The following is a 6,321-nucleotide window of genomic DNA, read 5'->3' as shown; positions in this document are numbered from 1 at the left end:
CACTCCCACGCATCATCTGACAGGTTGATTCTTTTAAATAATGTCTGCTATAGTGACATCACTAGTGCAAAGGACATATTAATAGATTAACAAGTCATTATTCTCTCAAGCCAGAGGAAAATGTTATTGCTCAGATGTTCTCAGATATATTTCTTTGAAGTATCAACATTGTCTCAGGTGTTTCTGATAAAATTCGTAAAGAGACATAAAAATAGTCTAGTTATAGTTATATTTATTACTTCTGTCTTTCTATTCCTTATACGACCTTCTAAGTCATAGGGCTGGAGCCTATCCCAGTTTCCTAGGCCAGAGGCAGGGGAATGCACCCTGGACAGATGGCCAGTCCATCACAGGGCTTTTTGTCACACACACGCACACACACAGGCAATTTTGACTGTCCAAATCACCTAACCGGCGTCTTTGGACTGTGGGGGAAACCGGAGTGCCCGGAGGAAACCCATGCTGACATGGGGAGAACACGCAAAAATTGTTACTTCAAATAAAATAAATGTTAACCGAATTAAAATAAAATATTTAAAATAAAATTAAACAACCTATGTTAAATAATTGCCAAGGAAACATTTCTCATTTTTATTTAGTTTAACTTAATGTATTATAAGACGCTTTAATATATTATGTGTTTTTTTTTAGACAGGTGAGCAACTGTTTGAATGGATACATTCATCGACAGAAAACTAATCATGTTATATAGCTCAACACAGTAAGTCTTGTAAGTTACTGTTTAAATCTCGTTTTCTTGATTTACAGCGAGTACCATGTTTTATCATGCCTAATATCGATCTAGCTTACTGCAATGTGCAACAAGTGTCTCATAGTAGCCGCCGAGCGAACGCAGAGTAGCACTATAACAACTTTCAACACACAAATGTATCTAATATGATAAAACAGCGCTGCTTTAACCCACATATGCTTGACCAGAAGAAGTGGAAGCGGCGACTGGGGCATAATAAAAGCTCCACTGCTCTCGAGCCGTGTGTCGCGCTCGTCTCATTAGCAATCGCTCCAGCGGCCTCGTTTCTGCTCGCACAGCACTCGGCCCTGCTCTGCTTCATACTACAGTAACAATAATAATCTCATCCATGAACATGATTTCTGCCAGAGTCACGTCCCGATTCTCTATGGGGGCCAAAATTACATTGACTTTTAAAAAGATTAAAATATCTTCGTGCTTCACAATAGAAAGAAGTCTTACAGGTTTGTAATGACATGATGGTGAAAAAATGATGACAGAATTTTCATTTTTAGATGAATAATCCCTCAATTTGAATCACATAGCTGTCTAGGAGAGACAATTGAGAGATTAAAGAAACCACTTTTTATTTTCCTTTTTTATGGGTTCATCTTGCCCTCAAGTATCTGGTTGCCAAAATACATGCACACACACATTCATGTACAAACTCTCTCAGGCATACTTTGTCTTTCTTCAGCGCTCGCGGTGTACGCTCTGTTGATGTTTGTTTAATTAAAAACTGATAATTGTGTTGTCACAGTTTGTGTTTTGTTGAGCAGAGATGAGATGGACAGGTCTCTAGGCAGAGAAAGCATGCATGTTGCCTCATGAATAGTAATACGATTTCTGTTTATCCAGCTACCACACCTGTGGATTGGCTTGTTCCACCTGAGGCCCTCACCGCCATTTAACTTCCAGAATTTTGAGCAAATGTTGACCCACCACATTAGAATCAAAACTGAATTTATTTTTGTGCTGGTAATTACATGTTACTTCCAAATTTTAGAGCTCCAAATTAGAGTGTTTCACATTTGGTCAGTTTGTTTGAGGTCTTCAGCATAGAGTTTTGCCTGGCAATGCAATTTAGAATATGTGAATGTGGAGTTGCGTTGTCTGCTTAGCACTGAAATGAATAGTTCAGCCATGAAACTCTATTCTGATTGGTTCGTTTAAAGGTGACCTATTATGCCCCTTTTTACAAGATGTAAGTCCTGTAAAGTCTCAGGTGTCCCCAGAATGTGTCTGTGAAGTTTCAGCTCAAAATACCCCATGGATTTTTTATTATACCATGTTTTAACTACCTATTTTTGGGTGGGAGAAAAAAATGCGCTGATTTGGTGTGTGTACCTTTAAATGCAAATTAGCTCATGCTCCCCGCCCCCAAGCTCACGATTCCAATACGCTGAGGCATAAACAATACAGGAGAAGCTCACACAACAAATAACTCTCAAAATGGTTAAACAGGACCAGTGTTACTGGTACACCATTGTCGCTTGCAAAAACAAAATGGCGGCGCCATGGGTGGAGATCCCCTTCCTACGTCACAAGGGGAGCGAAATCCGAAATCTGATCTCGTTTTTTCACATGCTTGCAGAGAAAGGCTTACCAAAACAAAGTTACTGGGTTGTCCTTTTTCACGTTTTATGGGTTGGTAGATGCACCGGGGACCCAATTATAGCACTTAAACATGGAAAAAGTCAGATTTTCATGATATGTCCCCTTTAATGTAATGTTCTCAGCCAATCGATTTCACCATTACCATTTCCCTTTATAACCATAATGCATCCAAATGAAATGCAGTATCTCTGTGTGCTATGCAAATTCTTATTCTAGCCCTCCACCTCCCCAGCACCACCTGCCTAGATCTGCTAGAGGGGATCTTCCTCTCTCTAGCACCAGCAGCATGTTTCTATTAATTTTATGTTCTGGGCATTTAGCAGAAGCAAGTATAGCAGCAGCAATCATAGCTCCAGAAGCAGCAGCGTAGCAGATCTAGTCTGCCAAGACCATGCCTATGTCCATTCTATTCACATTAATAAAATGTTTTACAAACTATCCTGAGAATTTTCATGACTGAAATATATCTCAAAGGTCACCTAGCTAATCAAATAAGTAACTCAACTAAAGTATACTATTGTTTCTTGTCAAAATGTCATTAGTTGCCTTTTGTGATATGTGAATGTTACATTTGTGACAAAAAAAGTGTAGTGGCTTAGAGGTCTGAAACATTGAGCTGTGGCACTGATGTAGGCGATGCCATTTTGAGTCTTCGATGTAAGATTTCCCAGTTCTGTTCCACCTCTTCACTCCATCATTTCCTGTTCTCTCTTCACACCTGAATAAATAAATAAATAGATAAAAACAAAAGAAGCTTCTTCTGTATCATCATGTATGTTCGTCAAAATTTATGACATCAAACAGAAAATCTTACTCTGTCGGTCTGTTGCCCCAGTTTAACATTCTGAGTTATTGAGGTTAAGTTGAGGCAAATGAGCACACTGAGTAATTAAAAAGATTCATACAGTTAATTTAAGGAGTTCATGTGTTTGTTCATTTAATAAATCATTCATTCATTGAATCCTTTCCTTGTTTGTTTATATACATGGTATCAAAATACTGCAGTTTCTCAAATTTCCAGTAAGAGATAATTAATTCAGAGCAGACATTTTAAATGAAAATTTCATAATCAGATCATTATTTCCAATAAATTCCATTCATCTGTCTTTCTTACAACTTTTAATACCTAATGCAAATAAAGGGAAAAATGTGAAGTTTTATGAACTCCTAAAAAAATAATTCTTTCCCACCTCTCTTTCTGTCTGTCTATTTATGAGAGGTAATCTATAATGCATATGCCTTGGCTATATGGCTGCATATTGTCTTACAAAGGCAGCTCAAAGTGCTCTGTTCAGCGGAAAGGCTAGCACATGCTGACAGATGCTGCAGGAACCTGCAAGAGCATACACCCATACACACACACACTGGAGGAGTGAGATAAAGATGCATTGCTCAACGGAGAGAGGGATTACACAGCTGAGCACGACTGATTCAGACAGAATCATTCAAAGCCCAGAGAAGCCATACAGATCGCTCTAGTCCAGCGAGGTAGATAAATAGTATGGAAGAGACAGAGAGTGAAATGATAGGGTTTTGTTCATGAAAACAATGACACGAAAAAGACAAGGGTCAGAGTTTCGCTGGCCTTGTTAGCCCCTGCTGGTATAAGCCATAAATACACACACTGCAGGTTCATTATACTACTGTTTTCATCAATTTAATAAACCAAAAGTTAATATTGCATAACTTACATTTTACACTCAGTATTGCCAGTTACCCTCTACTTTTGCTTCGCCATCAAAAAAGTTCCAAGCTGAATTGCACATCTCTGAGCATCTCTAAGCAAACTGAATCAGTGTGTTTGAATGAATTGCTTGAGTGAATGATTCAGTGACTTATTATTGAATGATGAATGGGACACCCTAAGGTCTCGTGGACTTAACGGACACGCGCACGCGGCAGCCATTGTATGTCCACAAGACCGAAAGTGCATAGAAGTGTGCCATTTGGGATTCAGCCAAAGCGTCACAAAAGTGCAGACTCGTAGGAAAACAGCGAGTGTTTAGGGTGCCATTTGGGACAGGGCCATTGTCTCATTCCTGAATGAATCAGGCTGCATCCGAAATAGCATACTTCCCTACTATATAGTAGGTGAAAAGACTTTGTGACAAAAGAAATATGTCCAAACTCACAGTACTCATAAAAGAGTAGGCAAAAAGTACCCAGATGATCTGCTACTTCCGGCGAGATTTTGAAGTGTGCATACGATGGACACTTTACTATTCCATGAGGCCACAGGAGAGGATTTGTGAATGGCAGTGAAGCAACATGGCTGATGTTGGTAGGTCACATGATAATGACTACATGGCGGATGTAGTACATCAGGATTACATTCATAACACACACATTCATACTATATAGAACATACTTTTTTAGCGGTCCTACTCAAGAGAGTATGCAATTTCGAATGTGTGTTTAAAGGAATCCGTTGAGTGAATGATTCAAATGAATCATTACTGAATTAATGAATAACTCACTCATAAATATGGTCACTTGTCGCTACCTGTTGGATACAGTCACATTAGAAAACTTTTGGTGAGATTTCGTGGGCAAATGTGACCACACCTTAACCCAGGGGTGTTCGATCCTGCTCTTGGAGGGCCACTGTCCTGCAGAGTTTATCTTCAGCCCCAATTAAACACAACTGAACCAGCTAATCAAGTTCTTACTAGGCATATTAGAAACTTCCAGACAAGTGTGGAGCTAAACTCTGCAGGACAATGGCCCTCTAGGAGCAGGTTTGGACACCCCTGCCTTAACCTACAGAAAGAGTCGCTATAAAAATCCCCAACACTAATGACAGAGTGATAGAATGTCTGAATCACGCAAACAAAATCAGAATGATACGGAACAGTCGCAGAAAGAAGCTCGACCAATCAAATATGAGGACTGGTGTTATGCCGAATTTCGACTCCCTGCCAAATTATTACCCCCCTTGTTAAAGTTGCTACCCAATTGCCTAGTCCTAACCCCACCCCTAATCCTAACCCCTCCCCCACACCTAATCCTAAACCTACCCCACACAACGGGGGGTAATAATTCGGCGGGGGTCAGAATTCGGCGGGGGTCAGAATTCAGCACAACACCGGAACTATAAGTGTTAATATAGTACAGTAGATATTTTACCAGTGCTTTCTCCAGGTATTATATACCTGTGTGACCAACAACTCTGTAGCTTAATTAACCAAAAAATATGTTGTATATACCTGCATTTTGAGGAGTGTCTCTCTGTCATAAAGTCGGCATGAAACGGAAGTTGCGATAATCTTTTCTTCCCTGTTGTGAAACGGCTTCTTGAACAAGAAAAATGTTGGGTGATTTTGTCGATTGAGAATTGATTGGATCATTGTGGTTTGATATTGTTGCGATCCCATGTGAGTGACAGGTTGTCCCGCCCTCGCACCAGTAAACACATCATCAGAGACAAGAAGAAGAGATGTCAAAAAAATAATGATGTGCACGGATCATTTATAATAAATACTGCAATATTCCATAAAAAATAAGAACGGTCAGTTTTGATTTCATGGTAACTTTAATAATATGAAAGTCTTAAGGATAGGACTGTCATCTCCAGCAGATGGCAATGTTTAGAGTGGCATCACATCTCCCCCACAGCGCACTCAAAAGCCTGTAAAGCCATTGTGATGCAACAATGCCTTGGCCTGCCTGCCTCCATCCTACTCTGTTATATCCAAACACTGCCTGTCAGCACCCAGATTGAATTTGGACATCTCATTTCCAGCCTGGGGAAAAAGTGTTTTTACAAGGTCAACAATAGGCAGAGAGAAAAAGAGAGAGAGGGATGAAAGATACAAGGGAGAAAATTTCTGCAGTTCAGAGCAATCAATATCTCCTCCTCTCTCACGTGGGAGTTACTGTATACTATGAAACTATCCCGTATCTCAGAGGCTCACACACATACGGCGGTACATGAAAGGCGGTCCTATTGTTCT

Source organism: Ctenopharyngodon idella, chromosome 16 (genome assembly GCF_019924925.1).
Source record: "Ctenopharyngodon idella isolate HZGC_01 chromosome 16, HZGC01, whole genome shotgun sequence".
NCBI classification, from domain to species: domain Eukaryota; kingdom Metazoa; phylum Chordata; class Actinopteri; order Cypriniformes; family Xenocyprididae; genus Ctenopharyngodon; species Ctenopharyngodon idella.
Note: the sequence above shows the minus strand (reverse complement) of the source record.